General features: G+C 43.0%; 1 non-coding gene across 1 annotated transcript; it reads right to left on the minus strand.

Moving 5' to 3' along the window:
• Positions 1-2609: 2609 nt before the first annotated feature.
• LOC115899433 lies at positions 2610-2695 on the minus strand. Its single transcript, XR_004059139.1, has one exon. It is a non-coding gene; the product is annotated as a small nucleolar RNA SNORD60 (small nucleolar RNA).
• Between the last annotated feature and the right edge of the window lie 8786 nt (positions 2696-11481).

Below are 11481 nucleotides of genomic sequence, written 5' to 3' on the forward strand. Positions count from 1 at the left end.
CCGTCTCAAAAAAAAAAAAAAAAGAAAACAGATTTGTAGGCCTCTACGTTGTCAGTCCCTTGCTGTGAACAAATTGCCTGGTGCAATTTGAGTAACAGCTTCTGAGTTAGATATAGTCAGGTTTCAATCCTGGCTGCACCACTTGGTAGCTGGGTGACATGGAAAAAGTTAGTTAACCTCTCTGATTGTCAGTTTTTTCATCTGTAAAATTGGGTTAATAATAAATACCTGATATTTTTTAAAATCTCATAAGGTTGTTTAAGGTTAAATAATATAAATAAGTAGGCAAAGCACTTAACAGAATATCCTTTCTGTAGTGAACAACAGATGGTAGCTATTAACATTTTTTTTTTTTTTGAAATGGAGTCTCCCTCTGTTGCCCAGGCTGGAGTGCCACGGTGCAATCTCAGTTCACTGCAACCTCTGCCTCCCGGGTTCAAGCGATTCTCCTGCCTCAGCCTCCTGAGTAGCTGAGATTACAGGTGCGCACCACCATGCCTGGCTAATTTTTGTATTTGTAGTAGAGACGGGGTTTCGCCATGCTGGTCAGGGGCTGGTCTTGAACTCCTGACATCGTGATCCACCCGCCTCGGCCTCCCAAAATGCTGGGATTACAGGCGTGAGCCACAGTGCTCAGCTGCTATTAACATTTTTATTCTCTAAATGCAAGTCAGAAAGCCACCCCTTGGGCTGAGTCCGTTTCAGTGTTTTATGACCCATTGATGTATCACAGCTCACTGTGGAATTACGTCTATAGCTGCAGTTTGCTTCCCTTTGCAGAGTTCACGTCAAAAACATGAAGCCCCTTTATCACTCGTGATTTAAGGAAAGCAGAAGAACACTGGTAGCCATGTGGAGTGATTTCCTAACTGGGCTCTCCACCGGCTCTAGGTTTGCCCTGCCAGTGTCAATACACACTTCGCTCTGCTCCTGACTCAGCCATGGACACTAAGTAATCCATTCTAGCTACAGCTAACTGAGGTGATGCTAAGATGCTTGCTATTTCTATTATCCATTCACAGGAACCCAGTGTAGATATGGCGGCACCCAATGTCGCATAACATGCATGCAGCTCTAGCCTCTGTGTGGACCACTCTCGGACCAGAACCTTCCATCATGCTACTCCAAGATTCACAAGATCATAGGATTGTTAAAGATCTTTGAACACGACGTATTTCAGTGTCATTTTAGAGATCCTCATTTGATTAAGGACAGTGATGGGGCATTTTTATCACATGTCAGAGATAATGATTCCTTTATTTAAGCTACACTTTTGTGAACACTCTTGCTAGGACTGCATTGCAGCAATATGCTTCCATCTTTATAAGACACATCAGAATGTATTAGAAAATCCACCTGACTTGAACTTCAATGACCTAAAGATCTGAGGCATTTATCCTCTCTGGACTACATTTTTCTTATATCTCATTATAAGAATTTTGGATTGGATCATTTCCAGCATCCTTTCTGCTCTAAAATCTCACGGTTTTGTGTATTACATGTCATCCACAACTCTGCTTTAAATAGCAAAGTCAGAATAATTGAAGTCTGTGCCTTATTCTCTGTTTCCCCACCAGCCAGGATTATGCCTGTACCTAGTACGTGCTTGATACATGTTTGTGGCATGGATAAATGAGTGATTTAAGGTGCTGTATTACATATGCATGGTGTATACATGCATCGTGTCCAGTGCTTACTACATGCAAATGCTTGCTGATCATGAGAAGATAATTTGCTCAAAACGACTCTTCAGCCTGTAGTTCCAGCATATTGGAAGGCCAAGGCAGACATACGCTTGAGCCCAGGAGTTTGAGACCAGCCTGGGCAACATACATATAGAGACAAGATTTTGCTATGTTGTGTATATGCATGCGTGTGTGTGTGTGTATGTATTTTATATATATGTGTGTGTATATATATAAATTGTGTGTGTGTATATATGTGTGTGTGTGTGTGTGTGTGTGTGTGTGTATATAAATTAGCTGGATGTGGTGGCATGTGCCTGTAGTCCCAGCTACTCGGGAGGCTGAGGTGAAAAAATCGTTTGAGCCCGAGAGGCAGAGATTGCAGTGGGCCATATCACGCCACTGCACTCCAACCTGGGTGACACAGTGAGGCCCTATTTCAAAGAGAAGGCACTTTGCCTGCTCCTGCTCAGAGGCTACTGGGAATGGATTCATGCTGATGCTTCCTACTGAGGTCTGGGTTCAGGGCTCCATCTGCCAAGCCCTGGGACATGTGGCCCCCTTATCTCTGCTTTGAGCTGACAGACTCCTGCCCTGAGGGTAACATGCTAGGAGAGATCAAACAGTGATAAGTGAAGTTATAACATCTGTAACATCAACAGGAAGCTCTTTTCACCCACTGGAAAAAGAACTTCTGATGGAGGTTGATAACACACTTTCACCTCCTACCCCACCCACTAGCCCATTTTGTAAGATAATGCCTCCTTTCCAAGCCTCCCCACTCTGTGCATAGTCTCCTACATTTGTGGGACACAATGTTTCACAGAAAACACAGCTGCTGTCTGTAGGATAGCTGTTTTCTCTATTTTAAAGTAGGGAATGTTATGTCAACAGGATTGGGGATTTTTTTTTCTTTTTTTACCCAAGCCCCAGGCTTGCAAAATAATAATAAGACTGCATGTCCAGCTTTCATATGAGGTGTCAGAAATAGGATTGGGGAATTTTTGACAAGGAAGAAAAAACGCTACCCTCTGTGCAATCACCCTAATACATTTTTGCGTAATGCCTTGCCTGCATACTTGCATTTAAAAGAATAGATTTCCACATTATAAGGAAGGATCATTTAAAACCCACCATTCTGGTTATGTCACCCTCTGCTCAGAATTCTCCAGTGGCTTCCCTTTGCAATTAGGATGAAACCCATGGTCCTGAACAAGGTCTATAAGGCTTGTCCCCTCTGATAGTCGTGTGCCCTTTTAACTGTATTTCTGCCACTTTGCTTTCTTTTCTGTCTTCACACTCTACCAGGCTTTCAGGATGTTTGCAAATGTGGGTGCCTCTGCGTCCAAACAGTTTTCATAGTACCTGTAATGGCTGCTAAATATTTTGCCTTGCTGGCAGAGCGCAGTGGCTCAGGCCTGTAATCCCAGCACTTTGGGAGGCCAAGGAGGCAGATCACGAGGTCAGGAGTTTGAGACCAGCATGACCAACATGGTGAAGCCCCGTCTCTACTAAAAATTCAAAAATTAGCCGGGCATGGTAGCGCACGCCTGTAATCCCAGCTACTCAGCAGGCTGAGGCAGGAGAATCGCTTGAACCTAGGAGGCGGAGGTTGCAGTGAGCCGAGATTGCACCACTGCACTCCAACCTGGGTGATAGAGAGAGACTCCATCTTAAAAAAAAGAAAAAAAAAATTGCCTTGCTGATATAACCCTAAATTCCTAACCATTCCTTTGGGTCATCATTCAGTCATTCCCAGGGTTTTACTATTGGCAACTACACTGTGATGGATACCTTTGTACCTACTACTTTTCTGGTTTATTTTAGATTATTTCCTTAAAGTTCCAGGAGCAGATATTGAAGTTAAAGGAAACATCTTTATGGCTCTTGCAACATATTGACCTTCTGCTTTCATTTCAAGTCCGTTTTACTACACCACTAGCAGCATTTGAGTGTATCTATTTCACTGCAACCTAGACAGCAATGAATTATCATTTTTCAGTAGTTATATCTCCACCAGTTTTTAAATGTATTTTTAAAAATCTATTATTAGCAATAAAATATTTTACTATTTTTCAGCACCAGCCACTATATCAGCTGCTTTATATATATACTTCTTTAATCCTCAGAACAACCTTACAAGGAATATATCATGAACACTATTTTAAGATGAAGAAACTCAAGACTGGGGAGGTTAACTTGCTCAATGTCACAGAGTTGTGCAAGTAGCAGAATCAGGATTTGAATTCAGATCATTTATTATTGTTATTATTACTTCAAAAGCCATTTGCTTTATGCAATATTTGTCTGCCTTCTGCATCCCCCCAGCTAATTGGCTTGTTGCACAGTCAACATGTCATGGCTTAGGGTGCAGTCCAGCAGGTCTAGACAATGACGACATGGCTTCATGTGTGTCTTTAGGACAGCATTCTATAGACAGTCGCTTCCTGACCCCCAGGCACCTCTACCACCCTTCCCCTGCCTTTCAGAATAAACTTTTCATTGATTGAAGGCCTCACTCCATACACTGAAGTTTAACCCTAATGACAGGTGTATTAAAACGTCCACCTTACAGAGTTGTTTAAGATTCAAAGAACTTATATGAAGTACTCTGTTAACTAGAAAACACTACAAATATCAGGCTTTGTTATATAACTTTATTTTATTTATTTATTTTTTTTGGAGACAGGGTCTCACTCTGTTGCCCAGACTGGAGTGCAGTTGCATGATCATGGCTCGCTGCAGCTTCGACCTCCTGGGCTCAAGCCATCCTCCTGCCTCAGCCTCCTGAGTAGCTGGGACTATAGGCCCATACCACCAAGCTTGGCTAATTTTTAATGCTTAAAAACATTTAAAAAATATTTTGTAGCTACAGGGTCTCACTGTGTTGCCTAAGCTGGTCTCAAAGTCCCAGGTTCAAGGGATCCTCCTGTCTCAGCCTGCCAAAATGCTGGGATTACAGACATGAGCCACTGCACCCAGCCTGTTACGTAACTTTAAATATGGGTTAACTATCCCTTACCCAAGATGCTTATGACCAGAAATATTTCAGATTTGGTCGGCGGGGGAGGGTTGAATTTTGGAATATTTTCATATACATAATGAGATATCCTGGGGATGGAACCCAAGCCTAAACAGGAAATTCACTTTTGTTTCTTATGTACCTTATATACATAGCCTGGAGGTAATTTTATGTAATATTTTGAATAATTTTGTGCATGAAACAAAGTCTGTGTACAGCGAAACCTCAGAAAGCAAAGGCGTCACTATCTCAGCACCCATGTGGACAATCTGGCTATTTGGCATCACCATCAATCATGGCTCTGAATTTACTTGCTACTGATAAGCAATCATTTTCTTCCACTTATTCACACATAAGTACTTAACAGAAAAAAATATAATGTGCCCTTAATGCAGTGAAAAAACAATGTGTTCAGGGTAACTAAGTAACTACATAGCATCCCTATAATACCTGTACCAGCTGTTAGACAACAGCAGTAACAAGCATCCCCAGGCTTTCAGTCTTCACTTATGATGTTGTAGCCTCAAGTTCCCAGGCTCAAGCAATCTTCCTGCCTCATGTGGCTAGGCCTACAGGCACTCACCACCATGCCCTGCTAACTTCTGAATTTTTTTGTAGAGACAAGGTCTTACTATGTTAACCAAGCTGGTCTCGACCTCCTACCCTCAAGCCATCCTCCCTCCTTCCCATCCCAAAGTTCTGGGATTATAGATGTGAGCCACCGCACCCAGCCTCACCGTGTTCTTTATAGGCACTTTTTCTGCAGTATTAATGTCACTTGATGGTCACTATTATCACAATCACCTTGAATCAGAATTGATATCAGGTGAATTTCAGCTATTTCACCATTGGTCGATGAATGAAAAACCGTAGACCCATGAATGTTAAAAAGTTCTTTGACATACACTTCTTCCAGACTCTGAAGGTATATATTTTGCATATGTAAAGAGCTTAGACATCTATTTTTTTTTTCACTTGACATAAGGAATCCTTCCAAGTCATCACCTGTTCATCATCCTCACTGAACATAGTTGCAGGCCAGAGTTCATGCCAGGCATGCACAGCTGTGTTTTTGTGTCATTGTTTTCCAAGCCCTGGCAACAACCTCTTCTCATCATCAGCAAATGTTTGCGTGTAGTAGGGACTGGACACGATGCATGTATACACCATGCATATGTAACACAGCACCTTAATTCACTCATTTATCCATGCCACAAACATGTGTCGAGCACATACTAGGTACAGGCACAATCCCGCCTCGTGGGGATACAGAGAATAAGACACGGACTTCGATAATTCTGACTTTGCTATTTAAAGCAGAATTGTGGATGACATGTAATACACAAAACCATGAGATTTTAGAGCAGAAAGGATGCTGGAAATGATCTAATAAAAAATTCTTATAATGAGGTATAAGAAAAACGTAGTCCATATAAGCCATCCTTCAGCTAAATTCCTTTTGAAAACCTTCCACACCCACACTTCTGTTCACTGCTTCCAGGATGCTGTTCAAGAAAGTGTTTTTATATTTATTCTTTCCTGGTCTAAGGATATGCTGGTCACGTGGCTGAATTAATGAAGTCACACTTGGGGGAAGTACATGGCATAAACATTTTTGATGAGAATTTCAGCTGGAAGATGAGCACAACAGTTGTGAAGGAATAACAAAATCTTGCAGTTGTCATCCAGTCCAACTTCCCTGCCATTGGCGTGAACCTCTGGTACAAAAGGTTTACGAAACCATAAAAGATGTCCCTGGGCTGGGTGCAGTGGCTCATGCCTGCAATTCCAGCACTTTGGGAGATCAAGGAGGGTGGATCTCTTGAGCCCAGGAGTTTGAGACCAACCTGGGCAACATGGCAAAACCCCGTCTTTACAGAAACATACAAAAATTAGCCAAGGGTGGTGGCACATGCCTGTGCATGCCTGTAGTCCTAACTACTTGGGAAGCTGAGGCGGAAGGATGGCTTGACCCCAGGAATTCGAGGCTGCAGTGAGCTGTGATCATGCCACAGCACTCCAACCTGGGTGACAGAGCAAAACCCTGTCTCATTTAAAAAAAAAAAAAAAAAAGACTCCCTGGTGATCCATGTTTTTCTGTTAGCATAATATTGGACTGGTAAGACATTCACTTATAGAAAACAACAAGCTTTTGCCTCTCACAGCAAGTGTACACTTATGCACGCCTGTTGCATTAGCACATCTAAGCACAGTCATCCTCTCCTTGGCATCCTTAATTCCTATAAGTGCTGTCTCATCAGCTGTAGTCAGTGGCTTTCTGGGGCAATAATGCCAAGACAGTGATGTTTCGTCAGCATTAAAGACTTGTTCTGGCCGTGCACGGTGGTTTATGCCTGTAATCCTAGCACTTTGGGAGGCCAAGGCGGGTGGATCACTTGAGGTCAGGAGTTCAAAACCAGCCTGGCCAACATGGTGAAACCCTGTCTCTATAAAAGTATAAAAATGTTAGCCGGGCGTAGTGATGGGCACCTGTAATCCCAGCTACTGGGAGGCTGAGGCAGGAGAATTGCTTGAATCCAGGAGGTGGAGGTTGCAGTGAGCAGAGATCTCCCACCTGGGCGACAGAGCAAGACTCTGTCTCAAAAAAAAAAAAAAAAAAAAAAAAGACTTGTTCTGGCATCCGATTTCATCAGCCATGACCTTGGCAAACTCATCAATGAATTTCTCTGCTGCTTTATAACCAACAGATGCTTTGTCACCACAATTGTTTAAAAATTTAATGCTGTATCTTTACTTAAATTTCTGCCACCAGCCTGTTGAGTTTTCACGGGTCTCTTCAATTTTCAGTCCATCACAATAGATCTGTGCTTGTTTCATGGTCAGCATACCATTAATGGCATATGTCCACTGCTGATGATTCACTCTTTTCATACACGATTGAGGTCGTCATTTTTAGCTTTATGCAGTGTTTTTCTATTTTTCATTAACTTCTGCTCATCACTTTCAGCACAGGACTCTAACAGTTTATTCTCGTTTCTTCATGTTATGTATGTTGGCCATTCCAACACCATGCTCTCCAGCAAGACGCCACACACTTCCACTGCTGTCCGGTTTCTCCAGCAGCTTGATGTTCTGTGCTATAGATAAGGATGAATGCTTCCTCTTTTTCTTATCACTGTTACCCGTAGAGATATCTGCAGGCCTTCTGGACATTTTCAACAATATGTTTACACCATAGGCAGAGAATGAGCAAAAAAAAAAAACACACACAGTGAGTAATGCACGCAATTTTGGCCCCCCGTAGGGCATTGTGGGAACAGGCTGTTGGCCTATCTGACCCTGTTATTACCCTTTGTGGGTGTGCCTGTGTGAAGGGAATCTGGGCACGTGCAGAAAAAAATACATCACCGCTGAGGGGGCTGAGAAGGTCTTTTTCCTTTGGGAATGTTGAATAAACTGTGTGTTCTCTGCCTACATTTTGACTGAGACCTGTCACGTGAGGTCAAATTGAAGTTTTCTGCTTACGGCATCGTGTTGGCACTCAAAAAGTTCCAGCTTTTGGAACATTTCAGATTTCAGATTTTCAGAGTAGAGGTACCCAACCTATAATAATGTAAAGGAAATGGGGGATGACTCCTGAGTGCCGGGTTTCCTTTGGAAGTGATGAAAATGGCCTGAAAATGATTGTGGCATACAACAATGGGTAGTTGCATAACTCTGTGAATACACTAAAAACCATGGAATTGTGCACTTTTAATTGGTGAATTGTGTGGTATGTGAATTCTATCTCATAAGGCTGATATTAAAAAGAATCATATAAAACATTTGCTTTGCTACTATGGCCAGTATGCCATCCCTCCAAGTGACTCTGATGTTCATTCATTCATTCATCCATTCATTCATTCATTCCGCAGATATTTCTTGATAGTTCATTATACATGTGGCTCTGTGCTAAGCACTTGGGATACAGAGCTGAAGAAGATAGACACTGTCCCTATCCTCAGGCAACTGGAAACATAGACTTTAGATAAAAAAAAATGCACTGAGGTGTGATGAATTTTGTATTAGGGAAAGTTAAAAGGAGACAAGGAACATACAGCAGAGGGTCCCATCATAGTCTTTGGTCAGAGAAGGTCCCAGCTCTGATCTAGGGAGTGGAGGGAGGATTCTGGGCAGAGGAAAGGCCATAAAGTCCCATGAGAGAGAAAGTGCCCAGTGCATTTGAAAAACTGAGAGCCAGCCAAGATAGAGGGGAGCGGGTAAGAGGCAGTGAGGAATGACGAAGCTGCAGAGGTGGGAATGGGCCGGACTATGGAGGCCCTTGTAGGCTGTGTTAAGGAGTTTGGATTTAACCAACAGACAATGGTAGCTAGTTGTTCAGTCAAAAGGAGGCAAGATCAAGTTCTTTTTAGAGGAACCCTCTGGTTGCAATGTGGAGAATAGACTGGAGGAGATAAAGAGGCCGTTAAACAGATGTTTTAAATATGTAGGTGGTAGAAACGATAGGTGATATGTAGGTGATTAAACTTCTTTGAATGGAAATGGCAGGGAGAGAATTCCAGGGCAACTCACAGATTTCCAGTTTGGGCAAGTGGGTGGGTGGCGGCAAGACAGGGATTCATGCAGGAGCAGCGGGATACTTTCGTTTCAGATGTGTTGAGTTTGAGAACACGGGGCCCAGTATGCATAGTGACAAAAACTCATACTCCGAAGCCCAACAGGCTCTTCCACCTTATTGCTGTGTGATCTTGGAGAAGTTACCTAAGCTGTCTGTGACTCCACTTCTTAGAGATGATGATAATAGTAATAATAATAATAATAATAATAATAATAATAATAGCTTTCTGAAGTGCTGTCGTGAGAATCGTGAGTTAATATATGTGAAATGCTTTCAATGTATCTGGCCCACTTAAAGACTACACAAGTCTTTATCATCATCATCATGATTGTTGCTATGATATGCCCAAAATATGAGGTCCAGGAAACAGATGTATGCACCAGTCTGCTGCTGGCAATGTAGACTTTAGTGGCATCAGCAAGCAGATGGCATTTGAAGCCTTGGGAGTAGAGTGAGAGGGCAAAGGGCCAGGATAGACCTCTGAGGCGCTCCCACATCAGAGAGACAGGTGGAGCCTGCCAAGGAGATCCTAAAGGCCTGCTAAAGACACAGGAGGAGCCAGGCATGGTGGCTCATGCCCGTAATCTCAGCACCTTGGGAGGCTAAGGCAGGTGGATTGCTTGAATCCAGGAGTTTGTGAACAGCCTGGGGAATATGGCGAAACCCTGTCTCTACCGAAAATACAAAAATTAGCTGCCCGTGGTAGAGCACGCTTATAGCCCCAGCTACTTGGGGGTTGAGGCATGGTGGGGGGGATTGCTTGAGCCCAGAAAGTTGAGGTTGCAGTGAGCTGTGATCACACCACTGCACTCCAGCCTGGGTGACAGAGCGAGACCCTGCCTCAAAAAAAAAAAAAAAAAGACACAGGAGGAATGCAGTGGGTGTATCAGATGCTGACTATGGATGCTGAGCCATGAGGAGCATTCATGAAATGTTAGGGCTTCTGGTTGTCACCCTACTTTCCTCGGGCAGTCAAGACCAGTTGTGGTGTTTCCAGGGGACGTGCTGAAATTCAGTAAATTGAGTTTTTAATATCTATGCCCAGAAACATATTTTCAGAGTATATTAGAGGAGTATGATATTTTTACAAAGTCAGAAATACATCCTGTTTTTTTGTTTTGTTTTTGAGACGGAGTCCCACTGTGTTGCCCAGGCTGGAGTGCAGTGGCACGATCTTGGCTCACTGCAACCTCTGCCTCCCGGGTTCAAGCTATTCTCCTGCCTCAGCCTCCCAAGTAGCTGAGAGGCTCTCACCACCACGTCTGGCTAATTTTTTGTATTTTTAGTAGAGACAGGGTTTCACCGTGTTAGCCAGGATGCTCTCGATCTCCTGATCTTGTGATCCAGTCACCTCGGCCTCCCAAAGTGCTGGGATTAGAGGTGTGAGCCACTGTGCCCGGCCCGTTCTCTTGTAAAAACAAAAATCCTCTTGGAATAAGGGCCATGTTTCTACATCCATCAGTTTTGTGTGTTTGGCCCTTTGTACATTGTATCTGTCCTTTCCTCCTTCTGGGCTAGACTTTCTTCCACTGTTTCGTGCCAGTTTTAAATTCCCACCTAGATCATCAGCTCCTTAAGGAAATGAAAAATTAGGGAGAGCATGAAATACTTATTTGTTGAGTTCCTGTTTGTGAGGATCTGTTGCTAAATGGTACCTGAGACAGGTTCTGAAAAAAGAAAAAGGTATTAACTCACAATGGCTTCTTCCATCTAATGATGGCAAAATGGTAACTGATTTAGTTCAATTGACCAATGGGAAATAATCCTTTATAACATAAGCAGTTATGATCAATCTAATCAGTTGTTCATTTTTTCCACTTTTTTCTTTTTCTTTTCTTTTTTTTTCTTTCTTTTTTTTTTTTTTTTTTTTTGAGTTGGTGGTCAGGGGGCATCTCACTTTGTTCCCGAGGCTGGAGTGCAGTGGCATGATCATAGCTCACTGCAGTCTCGGCCTCCTGGGCTCAAGGGATCCTCCTGCCTCAGCTTCCCTAGTAGCTAGGACCACAGGCATGCACCACCAGGCCTGGCTACTTATTATTTTTTTGTAGAGACGTGGTCTTGCCGTGTTGCCCAGACTGGTCTTGAACTCCTGGCCTTAAGTGATCCTCTCACCTTGCCCTTCCAAAGCGTTGGGATGACAAATGTGACTCACTGCTCAACGCCTTTTTTTTTTTCTTTTTTTTTTTTTGGCATTT

This window comes from Rhinopithecus roxellana, chromosome 8 (assembly GCF_007565055.1).
Source record: "Rhinopithecus roxellana isolate Shanxi Qingling chromosome 8, ASM756505v1, whole genome shotgun sequence".
In the NCBI taxonomy this organism is placed as follows: Eukaryota; Metazoa; Chordata; class Mammalia; order Primates; family Cercopithecidae; genus Rhinopithecus; species Rhinopithecus roxellana.